The sequence below is a fragment of the Gnatocerus cornutus genome, chromosome 1 (assembly GCF_029298725.1).
Source record: "Gnatocerus cornutus isolate USDA-ARS CGAHR chromosome 1, icGnaCorn1.1, whole genome shotgun sequence".
NCBI lineage: Eukaryota > Metazoa > Arthropoda > Insecta > Coleoptera > Tenebrionidae > Gnatocerus > Gnatocerus cornutus.
Genome location: NC_142233.1, coordinates 24264628 through 24279925, shown reverse-complemented (window position 1 = coordinate 24279925; position 15298 = coordinate 24264628). Strand labels below are relative to the sequence as shown.

At 35.0% G+C, this 15298-nt stretch overlaps 1 protein-coding gene across 2 annotated transcripts in view; it reads left to right on the top strand.

The window, feature by feature from the left end:
* Nucleotides 1–15298, top strand: part of atos (atos homolog atossa) — a 35062-nt gene that overhangs the window by 1710 nt on the left and 18054 nt on the right. Inside the window, exon 2 of one of the 2 annotated variants that reach the window (XM_088031594.1) lies at nucleotides 10455–10669. The exons of the other annotated variant lie outside the window; for it this stretch is intronic. The gene's annotated coding sequence lies outside the window, so the exon portion shown is untranslated. The remainder of the gene's footprint in view (nucleotides 1–10454; nucleotides 10670–15298) is intronic. 2 annotated transcript variants of the gene reach the window in all.

The following is a 15298-nucleotide window of genomic DNA, read 5'->3' as shown; positions in this document are numbered from 1 at the left end:
TTACCTCGTTTTTTCAGTTACAGATTTCTTCATATTACGTTGTCTACTTGTGGTTTTTAACAATAATAATGATCAAGCAGTATATTTTCCGATCTTAACTGGTTCTAATTTGTAACATATTCTGCTTTGTTTTTGTTCTGTTTTTCTTTATACACTCGTAGAATCCAAAAGGAAATTTGAGTTTAATTAATTTTAATTACACGTTCATTTTAATTTGCTCTGTTGTTGCTTCCACTTCTTAGTAGACTAACAACAAAAATGAAAGTAATAGCTGAGCTACTGATCTAATCTTCTTAAACTTGATCTGAATCGCTGAGGAAACAGACAGATTTCTAAAACCTTTCTTGAAAATGTTAATATCTTCGAAACTGCGATATTAGACAAATAGAGTCGAAGATTGCACAAGATTGCACTCAAAGGAATGTCACGAAGAACGCAACCTGAATTGGGTTTGGATGGTAGTCGACTTTCATAAGCTAGTTAATTCGAACATTTTTACAAAACGTTTAATGACTTCTTAATGTTGTTGGTTTTTTCTTTGATATTGCTTCAATTTGTAGTAATTTTACTGTTTAAAAAGGTCTATTACAAATAACAAATGTACAGGTGTTCAGAAAATGTAATACAATTGGCTTGTGTATGAAGCCTATTATTCGTTTAAAAATTCATATAAAATGACTCTAAGATTAGCGCTCACCTGTTTGTAGTCACCTTCTATAGTAGGATTCACTATTATAATACATGTCTAATTAAATCGACAGATGGGATGTAATTACGTCAAAGAACCAGGCTAATGAATTGGGTGACTATTACAATTGCCATTAAAACGATTAAAGTGGGTGCAAAATGGTAGATTTATTTGCTACGCCACTTCCACTGATACAGAATAATTCCAGACCAACATATCGGGTGTATTTTTTTTAAATTAAATCTTCCAATTTATTATGGGTTTAGCTAAGCGAAAATTATCTTAATTAATTTATCGCCAATGTGTGGTTGTTATTTTTTTATATTTAGCAGCAGTGAAGTTGTCTGGAACATGGTTAAACATGGCAATAATAAATAATACAATAGTGATACATACATACAGTAGACTTTCGATTATCCGATTATCAGTCTTCGCATTATCCGAGCAGAGGCTGGTCCACATTAGCTCGGATGATCGAGAGTCTACTGTGTAACCTTTAAAAATCCGTGATCGTGGACTAATTGGAACCATCACATGGTTTTTTGTTATAATAATAATAACAAAACATTTCTGTCGTTCCAATAATCTTGTGCAAATTGATAACTGCGCCGACGCAGATTTGCGTCATTGACTTGAAAGTTGACAGCTAAATCAGTATTTTTTTCAACGGTCAACACTAAAGTCAATGGTCACAGGATCTAATCTCAAAAAAAAGGTTATCGTCTACAGTCTAACTATATATTTACTCTCATAAACTTCACAACACCGATTTTTATTTGAGCCAATCCAAATTTACCTCGTTAAAAATTTGGCTACTGTTTATATTCATGTAGAATCTCCACTTTGGTGTCAGTGTCAGTCAAGTTTAATGGCAACATCTGATTTGAAAAAATCGTCTTTCCAAATAACATAAAAGAAAACTCTGTGGTGAACGGTCTGAAATCTACAGCAGTCACCTTGAAACGTTCAGAAGACCAACGCCGAAATGAAGAAAGAAAATTCACATTGACTTGCATAAAATGTAGTGAAGGTCGCAGACTGATCACCTCATTCGATGATTCAAACATTTCGCATGAAAAGTTTTAGCAGCATTTCTTGCCTCGACTGCCATTTGAGATAAGATCACTTGTTAAATTATTGTAGACACGACAAACACAATGTGTGGTAAGGGGTTATCAGTGGATGACGTTTTAAAATGGAAAATTTTCTATTGGCATGTAGTTCTTTGAAATCAGGCATGAAATTAAGAGTGGTTCAGGCAGGGTTGCCCAGACCGATTTTACTCATAAAGCTCTCGTTTCAAGGCGATAACTTTTGCTCGCTACCCAATTATCCTTTTGGGGTCGCTAGCTCAAGTATCATTATCAATTTCTCACACTGCGAATAAAAAGTGTTAATTTTAATTAGGCGTTACCAAATTCGGCAAGTCCAGTAATTATATTATTAGAAGTAAAAGTACGAATGGAAAGTTCTCCACACTTAACACGAATTATCGTGATTATTTGAAATTGCGGTTATGTCACGACGGAAATGGAATAATGGAGTAGGCTTCGAAATCCTCGTTTCTGTGTGGATGTTACAGTTGCAAAAGTGACCCTTTAATCTGCAGAACAATAACGTTTCTTTGACCTAAAAATGGACCTAGATTGTTACATTGCGCTCGCAGCGAAATGACACAATTCACCGTTACTTTTCAAATTAACTTTCAATCTGAGCTTTCCCTTGTTTCTGTTTACAATTTTATTATCGATCTAGACGAATGCAGAAACTCGTCCCTGGCATTCGACTAATTATGTCGGTTTTTGCATATTTGAACCGTTTTCAATTAGAAGTAGCTCGTGTCGTTGACGCAACTATGTTGTAACCGAACTATTTTGAAGAACATGCGCTACTTCATGCTTGTTTAAATTTAGTAACCCGATTTTTATTATAAAGAATTGTTGGCTCATCATAAAATCGTTGCTTCTCACAGATGTAATTAGTCAGAGCTAATGGTAATTTTTCCATTATGCATGGATGAACCTTGGACTGGGTGGGTGGTGTTAGTCTTCTATTCCTTTGTCCATTTATGTATGTGGTGTGGTTGTGGGGATTAAAAATTTATGTTGGCTTGATTTTTCATTCTTTAGTCGATGTGCTTCCGGCATTTCTCCTAGTTATACTCTTCTTTAACTGACAGCTTTCAGATCTCGTTATTTGTCATTTGATACAGTTTGGGGTGTTTCAATAGTTTTGTTCTTTTAGAAGCATCACGTCTCAGTTGTTTTTGGTCTGATAATCGAAAATTTATTCTATAAAAATTGGTTTGGTGAATTATGAACTTCCTACCACATATGTCGGTTCTGGTCTGGTTATGTTGATGCGTTGTTTTGTTTTTACATTCATGCTTAGATAAGGTCTTTGTGCATAACTATGTTCAGTTCTGTATATCACTGGCAAGAAGAAACATTTTTTCTTTCATGTTCAAGGTAATTAGTCCATTATATGTGTCATAAGACTTTTCTCTTCCAAACCTTTGTTACATGCAATTAGTCTTAACGTTTCCTAACACCTCTTTTTGATCATTACATGTTTCATTTTGTTGATAAAACCATGTTGTTTAACAACAATACCTAGTCATAATTATTGTGTACAAGTGTTTGCAAAGTTAAATAGATTCCCCACGTATGTTGTCGGGAAAGATACCTAAAATAACAATAGGTCTATAAATTTTTATAAGCCAAGTTCATGTCCTGTAAATTCAAGAATACAGCAATCATTCAACTCCTTCATGTTTTGTTATAGATATTTACATAACAATATTGGTAATTCAGTTTTAGACGGTTTATCGCCCGAAAAACTTTTAACAAATCTCTCAGTGTAAAGATTTAACGGCTCTCTAGCAAATGTCGCAAACATTGGTGTCGAGCCGTAAAATCCTACTTATAGTTGCTCGCATATAATCAACTATTAGTGAGTGCATTTCGTCTGTTGCTACCTAATAACTGTATAATGTACAAAAGTTTGTAGGGAAAATTCCAAGAAGTCACCGACAAAAATTGAAATTTAGCATCGGTCCATGAAATGAGGTGCTAGCATCACTTTACTAGAGTGACACCTAACCTTTCATATTTAGAACACCTGTGACTAAAATTCTAATATACATAATTGATGAACTTTTCCCCTTGAAAGTGAAAGATTGGAATATATTAAATGAAAAGTTGGCATATCTGTACTAGATAAAGACACAGGCTGTATGAAATTTGATAAGCAGAACTGCTAACCCATTATTGGATTGTGCAATCAGTAAATGGCAAACCTAAATGCCGCAGAAAAATGAAAGTGATAATTAATAGCAAATGCCACTATGAACTAAACGGAAGAAAAGATAGCTTTTTTACATTCAAACGACAAAATCTTTAGATCACACTTCATTGACTTAATTAGCTTGTCTGTTGTATTAATAGAGGCACTAAATATGGGGTGCATTTTTGGTGTTTTTAGCTGAATCAAGGATGAAAACTTTGGTAGTCATTAGCTTCTCAATTGACGTAACAGGATTTGGCACAGAGTTATCAGGAGGTTTGATCCGTATCTGACACCTGTTTTTGTTAATTTATTATATCACTGATAAAAGATGGATATTGTTCAATAGGAAGCTTAATAATCAAATCTAAAAACATTGCATTTTAATAATTTCTCCAAGTCATTGATAAGTGTACTTGGTATTTTGCACATTTTATATACGACCTGAAAATTATTGAATGACGCTTGTAAGTCATGATTTACGACCTACATAATCCGTGGTAATGATGTAACGTATTTGCCAGACCAGTGGCGAAGGTTTGTAACTTTTGAAATTTTCTTTTAACGTCATATTCATGGTCGTGGGCAGGAAGAACTTGATGGATTCTGTTATGCTCTTACGTGAGGTTAAGGACCTGTAAACCTGGATTTTGCTCTGAGGGACCACCTTTTTGATCACTTGATCACTTGTTCGCGAGTTTTCATTTCTGCACACCTGACGTTGTTAACACCTACTCACGACTTCGCGTTTGGTAACAAGCTAGTTATTAATTTTCAATTTTCAACTAATTTAAATAGGCACTGAGATCGTTATCATCCCTCATCATAGTTTTCACAGGCCGCTGAACTGGTCTTAATGAAAGTAAATTAGATGAGGTCGGTGGTCTTTGGGATCCACATCTGACTGTTAATCAGGAGAAAGCAGTTATTCTTCATTATTGCCCTAACACCGTCTAATGAATCGTACTTGAATATGCAAAGCTATAATTCAATGCATGCATTAACACAAGCTTTTGTGTTGCCTATGACTCACTTTAATTTTCCTCGATTGCGAGAAACCGCAAATCGATTCCGGAGAAAACGGCTATTCTACACTTTCCCCACGAAACAATTTTTTCGTCGAAGTCAGCACTTCTATTGTCAACTTTTCAACGTGTACTTTTCTCATTTAAACGCAGTCAATAATTTGCCCGAAATAAATTAAGCCAACGACCCCACTTCGTGTTTAATTTGTAAAGACTTGACGTGTCCTTACTTGGCTTCAATCATACGCACACAATTTCTTCTAGTTTTTGGAGAAATGCCACGGTCATTCGCACTGTTTAAATTTGAACTTCCTTTTTTACGCGAAACGAAATGTAAGTAAACCCCGTCGTGATAAAAATAGTTTCTTTGTTCATTTATGCAAATGGTCAGACTTGCATTTATGGGCAGGTTTTTGCTCGATTTTTCATGTAAATTACGTGAGGATAATTAATTCGGACAAGGGCAAAATTTTGCGCAACAATCCTGCTAAAGTTGCAGATTTCGAAGGAAAACACAATTTTGTAATATCTCCGAGGTAAATTGACTTTTGTTCTGTTTGCTCGTGACAAGTACAGGTGTGTCACGGTGCTTGTGCCATTTTGAGGACCTTTCCAACGTTGTTTTGCTTCAAAGCCCATCGAGGAATAAAAATACGGTGGAAAGTGCATCGATCTTGTGCGTAATAAAGACAGTTATTTTTGTCACAGACATTCAAATATGTACACATTTCCTGAGGGTAGGCTTTACTAAAAAATATAATTTTTGTTGCGTGATTTTACGGCTTTTTATACGCTTGATAAGTTGACGTAATGGGATTATAGCTTTACCGCTTCACCTTGCTAATTTTTTTCGCGACTTAATTGCTTTTTGAGATAATGGAAACACGTTCTCAGCGGTGGAGCTAGATAACGTTGGGAGATTTTCGTTGGCTGAAAGTGCTTAATGAACAAGTGGATTCTCTAATTTTGGCAATTAATTTAAAAACGGAATAAAGAAACTGAAGTGTTTTGGTCGTTGCCAAAAACAACGAAAGTGGGAGAAATAGCAGAGGAAAAAAAGAGCAATAGGTAAATTTTACTCAATCAATTGTGTTTAGTGTGGGTACTTTCTATGAATCAGTATGCAGGGTGTACTCGAATAAAGTGCAAAGATTTTGACCCCAATATCAGACCGCGCAGTTTGACGCGATGGCCAAATTTCGCGTTCCGAAATGTCTCCGTTTCGGAGAAAAAAATGACTAAAGTTTTCTGCAGAAAACGCGCTACTGAATTTGGATGCCAATGTCAAGTTCAGTCCAGGTCATTGAAAAGTTGGGAATAAAAACGCTAATAAACAAGTGGCAAAAAATCTGTGGATTCCCGTCGGTTGAACAATAATCATAGTAGAGAAATATGTGTTTTACAGTGCCAAATTCTTCAAATTTGAATTTTTTTTTGGGTTAGATTTTTTTTCCCCAATGGGGTTTCTTCAAAAGCGTTGAAAATTTAGTGAGTTTTATAAATCATTGGAATGCTTATTATTAAATTAGCTTCCATAACTTTACCCAGTTTTCAAGAAAAACTGAAGAAAATAAATTCTTGTACAGTTGAACCTAAAAAAATCATGTTCAAGAATATCTCTGAATCCGGACCTGTTGAAGCAACACCGATTTTAAATTTGGAATTAAGAGGCTATTCCACTTTGGAAATGACTTTCCACTTTTGCAGTGCAATTTGTGGTCGTTTTTATTAAAATTCAAAGTCAAAATATGAGACTCGACGACCACACGACAATGAATCCATCCACTAAACTTTTATCTGCTATTGAATTCAAGAAGAACGATCTCACATGTTCACAGACTGTTAAGACTTAATTAGAAATTTACTTATTTTAGAACACCATCGTGGAAATAGCCGAGCTCGTTTAATATCTAAATATTTGAAGAGCATCTTTAAAAATAAATCTATCAAATGGAGGAATGCTATAAACCTGCCACAGATTTTTTTCTGCTAAACCTTACGTTAATTTCGTGACAATAAAAATCCAAAGTAATCTCATAAATTAATTCCACTATTTTTGCTTTTTCCTATCTCAAGTACACACGGAAAATTTAAATAAATTCTATCCATCGCGCAAAATCCTGCTGCAAGACCTTGGCGACCACCAAACACACGTGCTCCATCCATTAAAGAAAAACGCAAAAACAAACAAACGTGTTGGTAGTTAACAGATTCGGTAAACCTTGAATTTTTGGCATGAAAAAAAATCGCGGCTGCGATTCAAATTTTCCTTTCTCCGGTTCTTTTGTAGTCATCATATCGGAATCTTTACAGTAAAAGCTCGTCAAACAAGTCGATACATTCTCTCGAATATGCAAATTTTACCCCACATTAAAGAAAATTATTACATTGGAGGGTCTGAAGTAACCGGATTTTTAAGTCCTTAGGAAGTGATTTATTGTGGTCGTCTCTGGCGTGGCGCAATCTTGTGGGAAAATTAAATTCGCAGGTGGTTGGTATAGTCAATACAGTTGACTTCAGCGGTTGTGTCACAAAAACACGAACTAGATTCACTGTAAATCGTGCCACTTCGTACGATTAACGTAACAATTGCAGTGTGCAGCGTGAAAAGTTTATTACATCACAATGCTGTTCGATATTGCAGCCTTGGAAACTCCCTCATTGTCATGTCATTTTCCACCATTGTATAATTGTAAACGTAATCTTGGTTTTTATTACCCGTAGATACTAGAATTAATTCATTGAAAACCAACAACCGTTCCAAAAGTGCGATAAAAAAAACATGAAACGAGTACAAATAAACAATAAAGACAGGAGATAGTTTACCCTTGCAACATCGATAAAAATTTTAAGTCAATGAGTTGGTAGAAAGTTGACCAAGTCGTACCAACCGGTCCGTAAAACCTACGTAAAAAAATGCAATTGTGATTGCAAATTACAGATTTTTTATTGTTTACATGATTGTAGATTTTTTTTAAGAAAGTTGGGTGTCTTTAACGTCATTTTTTTTTTCAAATGTGTATCGAAGCGATAAATCAAAATTTAATTTTTGAGAAAGTACTTTTCATTGTGATGGTAATTCAAAATCTGTGATTCTAATGTAATCAATGTCACTTTTTAAAGCGAAAGGTTCATTTTATTATTTGCGATGATTTATTATGGGCTTGTTATTTTCTAAATGGCTTGTTCTATTTTATAACAAATTGCGTTGAATAATTTTATGTTATAAGAGAATAGCACGTCAATTTCATTGTATTTGCATATCTATCTATTTGCTATCAGTTCACTCTCCTGTGTAAATTTTCGAAAAATTTTGGGTGTAAATCAGGTTTTCAAATCTTTAGGGAGAAAATTAGGGGAAAATTGAATGTAGCGATTTTTGAGGGTAACACGTTGTCAAAGTTGAGTGTATTAATAAATAATTAATTAAACATTTGGTGCTATAGGAAGTTTTTAATAGAGATTTAACAAGTTTGTGCAATGTTGTGCAGGACGAATAGCTTCTACGCATGCCACAGTTGCGTCAAGGTCAAATTCTCTTACTGCCAAAAGTTGGATAAAATATTGTATTATATTTGAGTATGTATAATGATAATGGCATTTTATTCACTTAAAACTCATATTATCTCATATAATAAATGATCTTCTATTCTGTATTAATACCAGAAAAAGATTCCGAAAATCCATCATTTAATTTTTAACATAAACAAGTTTGAAATATGACCTAAAAAAATAAATAAACAAAGTGTGGTAAAGTTGAGGAGCTAAAAACTTCATGCTTATTCGTTCTGGATCTGTGTGACTGTTATATGCCAGTGGAGAATCGGCGACACATATGTTCGAATTCTTTTAGATAAAAAGGTATATATTGAAAAACCTGAACAAAGCTGAAATTATTCCGCACACGAACTTGTATTTGGATCTGCTCTGCTTGAACGCGTCTCCAAGTCCGATAAATTCACCGAAATGCAATTTACCTCCTCAGAGGATTTTCGAACGCAGCTTAGGTAACTGCTGTTGTTACACTGAAATTTTGTTGTAATAATTGAACAGAACGATAAAATGTATTGATTCGGAGGGTAAAGGTAAGATGGTAAGATCATATCTAGAATTTCTATGAACTCTGAGCAATAATAATCTGGTGTGGTCAAACCTAAAGTCTCTAAAAGAAAATAGCTTATTCACGTCGTGTCTGTAACAATGATTTTCTGTGTGATTTTTGTGTGTCTCTTTTGATGCGTCCTGGACCATCTGCCTCTCATCTGTCTGACGTCTATCTGGGAGAAAAGCATTTTTTCCGGATTTCATTACTCAGATAGCTATTTCTGGTCGATGTACTTTGTAGTTCAATTTAAACCTGTCACATTTCCATGAAACGACGAAACTACATGACAAGCTTTTCTCTCTGTGGAAAACTTCCAAATCCTCTTAACAAATTTTACCTCTCTGTTAATCTCTCGTAATAATTCCATTTACAAACTCCACTCGATCTTTCACCCTCGCACAACCCTTCTCATAATAATTAACAGCGATAAGGCAACGTCAATATCATAGATATCGTCCTAACAAACCTGTAGCCCCGTTAATTCCGCTTCGGAAAAAAACGAAACAGGTGATCCATAAAAAGTGGCCCCTGAGCGGTATGGTCGCCGATGGTGGTGGGATGGGTGTGGAGTAGTGAATGCCCTCGGTGTTTTGACCCGACCGTCTGGTCTGGTCTGGCGGGTTCAACATATCCCCTGCAAAGTTGCTACCACTACAGCAGGGGGGAACGACCAGACGTTTCCAGACGGATTTTCAGGACTCGTAGGGCATTGCACGGTATTTTATGGCTGCGTTTACCTTTGGTGGCGTTGCCTTTACGGAGTGTCGTTGACTTCGAATGAACGGGCCTACCGCAAATTAGGTGCCTTTGATGCTGCCCACGAAGAGCAAGATGGTTGTGGCCAATGTTGTTGGCCTCGGAGGCATCTTGAGGTGATGGGCGTAGGGCGTAGGGGCGCACAAAAGGGGCTAAATAAACGTTCCGGGGCTTCGCAGTGAAAATTTACCTCAAGAATAAACACGCATCAAAGGATATATTTCGCAAAACTGTTATTTCCCAGACAAAAGCTTTATCAGATGTGTTAAATATAAACCGCCAGTAGTTGCCATAACTGTTATGTACAACGGCACTTAAATGCAATATGTTATCCTCAACTCAATATTATTTATGAATTTCCATTCATCAAACATTCTATTATGTATTTGTGTTAAATCTATTATTTGTGTTGAGGTGAACAAAGCCGGATTGAATTATTTATCAACCACTAATAAACCACTTTGAATAAACAATATGAGTGTAATTAACGGATATAAGTTTAAACCAAATTCCATTAATTTTCTGCCAATTTTTATCGCTTATTGAACAAAAATACAAGTAACAATCTTGTGTAATTTTTTCTTTATTTATTTAGGAATAAAAATCTACCATGTGATGGAAACAAAGAAGTTAGGCCCCGTTCACACCTGCGCGTGTTTTTGAGCCAGCTTACGCCTGCGCCTTGATCACATTATTTGAAAAGAGACAGAACATGTCTGATGGAACTTCGAAGTCTTCTTCGTTGAGGACATTGCTATTTTGTCAGTCGTCAATGAGACTTCCAAAGTTTTACTAGTGTGAAACTGAAATGTAAGTGGTCTATGGCTACTTATTTTCATTTATAATAACATTTTAAAACTGTTTTTTATTTTTTAATTACTTTAATAATGCAAAAAGTAAGTTGGTCTTTGTTTGCTAATACTGGTAGTGATGATGAATGTGAAATTTTGTTGTCAGTTTTAATCGGCATTGGTTCGATTATCACGTGTTTTGGTTTCTAAGTGGACTGTTCTTGTGAGAATATTATTTTGATTTTTGGTTTTGTACAGCTTTGTACACTCGTTCGTGGTATTTGATTAATAGTTTTAGTAACTCTAACATGCAAAATTTATATGTCTACACTTTTGCCCATAGAACTTTAGACAGGATTTTTACGTTATGTCAAGAAAAACAAATGTGAACCACACTTTAATGTCACTATAAATGTTTCAAAACTACAAAGTTGACTTTTTATGGGGAATATAAAGGTTATTTCACATTTGATAGTTGACATTGTTCAAAATTCTGTGATCAAAAGTGTACGTTGTTGTTAAAATGTTATAAACATTGTTTCGTTTTTGAAACTTTTGGGTTTGTAGAATCGAATTTAGATGCACTTCGTGTTGGAATTTTGGCCAGGATTTACATCCACTGCCTAGAAAAACTATTGTGAACTATACTTTAATCTCATTATGAAGTTTCAAAATATAAAGTTTTCACATTTAACGGTTGACATTGTTCAAAATTTTAAAACCACAAGTGTACTATTTTTGGTGAAATCAAAATTTGTGGACCTGAGCAAAATCTCAAAAAAGACAAATGGAAAGTCATACCACCTGAAATCAGTGACATTGATGTAGAGATGTTAGAGAGTCTTCTTTAGATACAAAGTTAATAAATAAATGTCAATAATAATAATTACAGTAGCTTGGTTTTTTTCGTTTTTCGTGGTTGTCGACCCTTATCAATGTCGGCTCCCGAAATAAAACTAAAAACTTGTTTTTCATCATCAGTATAAATCAACCAGTAAATATTTCGGCTGGGAAAAAAGAAAATGAACAACTATAAACTATGTAAATCTAAATTCGATCCGAGTGAAAATACTACACGTACACGTGTCACGCATGTTAATACCTAAAAAGGAAATTACTAAAAAACGAGTACAGAAAAAGATTGTTCCTAAGAGCTACTTAGATTGTTTTATAATGACATGGAATTATCGTACAATGAAAAACGAAACATCACTTTTTGAATATCAGTTTTGTTTGTTGGAAAATACAGAGCTGCTTTTTTAATTAAGAAACGTGAAGTTTTGGATGATATTGATGCTCGATTTACCGTTTTAATTAAGAAGTTCCGATTTTCCGGCTCTAAAAGCATAAAAATTTCAACCGGATGGAGCTTTGGGAGATAATGGTTTACGCATCTTGCTAAACAGCCAGGAATTCAAGTCAAGGATGACCATTGTTCTAGTAATTGATCCGGATGAGCACTATTGCTAATATAATAAATTACATTCCCAACATTAGTCTTGGCTGTCATAATAATTGAAAATTGTCGTCTGCACCGAAAGACTGCTCCTCACATGATTTATTTGTCAACTAATTATATCTTTTTTATTCATTGGGTCATTGCCCTGTGATAACAATTCACCACAATAACAACTTTGAGGTAAATTATTATCACAACTGCCGATTGGTGTGCAAGTGTCATCACAGAATGCACGCTATTTTCTATTGACGTTTCGATTAAGCCATCAATATTTCACAGCATGTCCTGTAGACTATGGATTTTCTATTCGTTTTCTATAGGCAGTTAGATGGTAATGTTAAAGATTACACTGTAGTTTATTTTTCCTGCAGTAGATTTAGTAGCGAGTCGTACCAGTTTTAGACACTTTGTTCAGTGAAAATCAATACCGATCACAGCGATCTATTTTAAATTTGGCGCCCATAAAGAATCCGCTGCAGGAAAAATAAAACCTTCTTGCTACATTGGGCGATATTGTGTCAGCTTTTTTTCCCTAGTTTCCGAGAAGTTTCTCTCCTCCATTTTTAGTAATCTGGGACATTTTTTCTAAGCTACTGCTAATTTGAACAGTTGGCATGGTTTGAGTAATTTGCGATCTTTTCCGCATCTGTGGCGGTGCTTTGAACAAATTTGTCGAGCCTTTGTGATGTAAAGCTAATTGTTATCAGTTTGCTGCACTTTCACGGATATAAAACTTATCTTGCACGCGCTATTTATATTTTTTTTTCTGTAATACCCGGTACGATTCTGTGAATTCACCTTAACGATCTATACCTGCACGGGTCGGCGGCTTCAAAAGCGACAAGGTACAGTGTACCCACACTAACGACGTCCGGCTCGCTGCTTTTTTCCTGTTGATTTGTATTGCAGGAAAAAGGTAGATGTTCGCAGCCGCTGATCTGACCCTTGCTTTAGGTTAAAGTCGCTGTGTATAATAACGGCAAACGCCTGGATTGTCATGAGTATTGTATTGATTCTGTTCACGCTAAGGCTGCCAAGCGTGCGGGCTTTATTTACCTGTGATGGGTCGTTGTGAAGCGGCCTTTATAGGGACACTGCGAGAATGGCACCCTTGATCTTTGCTAGAAGCTGAGGAATTTTGTCGAGGTAAATTGTAATTTTCCGAACGCTCGTGCAGCGCAGATGTGAGATAAAATTGATACACTCTGTAAATACGGGACGGTATCATAATAATTATAATATTGTACAGTTGGGTGCGGATTATTATCAATTATTTTAAACGTGGATAGATATAAATTTGTATAGATTCGTAATTAAATCAGGTGATTATTTCCCAGGAAAATAATTAGTTTCAATTGGGAACAAATTAAAGATTAAATAATGGTCCGCACAGCAACGTTTATCTTGCAAAATTGACAACAAATGAATACAATCGAAATTGTAAGCTTTCGAGTGGCGAAATCGCGAGGGAGCCAAGTTGAAAATTCCTGTAATTTTTCTAACATACAAAAATGCAAATGTTGTCGTTATGACTAAGGTACTTAACCACTGTTTTAATATTTAGATATCGCAATAAAAACTTTCAAAGTTTCAAGGAAAAGAGAACATGCAATATTTAATTTAATTTTTAATTTTAACTGTTGCTATGGATATGGAAAACATTTATAAAACAAACAGTTGCGAGCATTGAATTACAGACGCTAATTAAATTTGGAGTGGAATCTTTAATAACTTTCATGCACCAGCCACCTCACACTTTGGACAGAGTTCGTCATTTAAACATAAATAAGGTAAATAAATGAAATGCTAAAATTGATTGGGTGTAATTTATCATTGTCTTTGTACTGAGTTTTCCCAGGTATGTAACCCGAAACATGACTTCTTATATCATACTTATGACGCTCCGGGCACAAGAACTGTAATCATTATTTTACGTGAGATATGGAATACTCTTTTTCCAACAAGCGATGTATATCAGTTAAATAGAAGCTAAACGTTAAAGTAATGATAGGAAATTTCCACTATGACGAGGAAAAAGCAGTCAATACATTTTGAAATTGCTTGATTCGTTTCAGTTGTCATTCATAGAAAAGTCTATAAGACGCTCTTACCGGATAATTATAATTCATGCATAGAGCCTGATTCTTCGCTAAAACCGTATTAGCTATAGAGGGGACTTGCTGGATTTTATGCATGTCTTTACTGAATACATCAAATCTTGAGCTGCTTCGTCATTTTGCTTTTAGAAAGGTAACCGTTAAAGCAGTACTTTTTTTGCTTATTGAAAATTAGTCACAGTGGGATCGTGGTTATACTCTCAAAAAAGTAAGTTTAGCAATGCTAATACATTTTCATCATTTTGCTCACTTTTGGTAAATTATTGCGCTTAGGTAACGCACTCAGCCACGCTCATAGAATTTTTTTGCAATTCTGGATCTACCGTGAAAGTGATATTTTACACAATTAGGCTATTAAATTATGAAATTACCAAATTTTTGTTCTACTTGCAGCATGTGAATGAGCGATTTGGTGCGTTTCACTAGAATTGATTAGAAATTGTCGGTTTCTAGCTTGGTAACTTTTATAATTTAACCTTTTCATGTTAAATTGTCGCTGTAACTGTACATACGTGGTAATGGTAAAACGCAGCAGGGTAGTAACTAAATATAGATTAATGTAATTTTTATAATTGGAACATGTTTAAATTTAGAGACAATTCTGAAAGGACATTGTAAATTATCTTGAGTGTAGCACAATCTCCAGATTAATTTGATAACAGTTTTACTTTCAAGTTGCCTAAAAGTCACTCGTGTGGCCATTCACTTTAATTATACAGGGTGTTTAACGACCAGTTGACATTTACCTTGCAAGCAGAAAATTTCAACACAACTCTACATTACGAAACTAAAATAATTGTGCTAGCAAAAAGCATTAAAGATCCATTATCGAAATTGTTATGAAATTATGAATATCAACCAATCACTAATTAGAACCGGAATTGCCGATGAGCGACTGAAAAATGCCCAGCAATTAAGCACTTTTAAATCTGTAAAAATTGTGGATAAATTTTCTCATCGTCTATAAAACTAAAATAGTGCGTCATTGCTGCCAACTGACGACCTAATGTCGTATTGCGATCGTTAAGTCGGTTCTATTCAACTCGCTTTTGCGTAAGTTTGGCAATTCGGG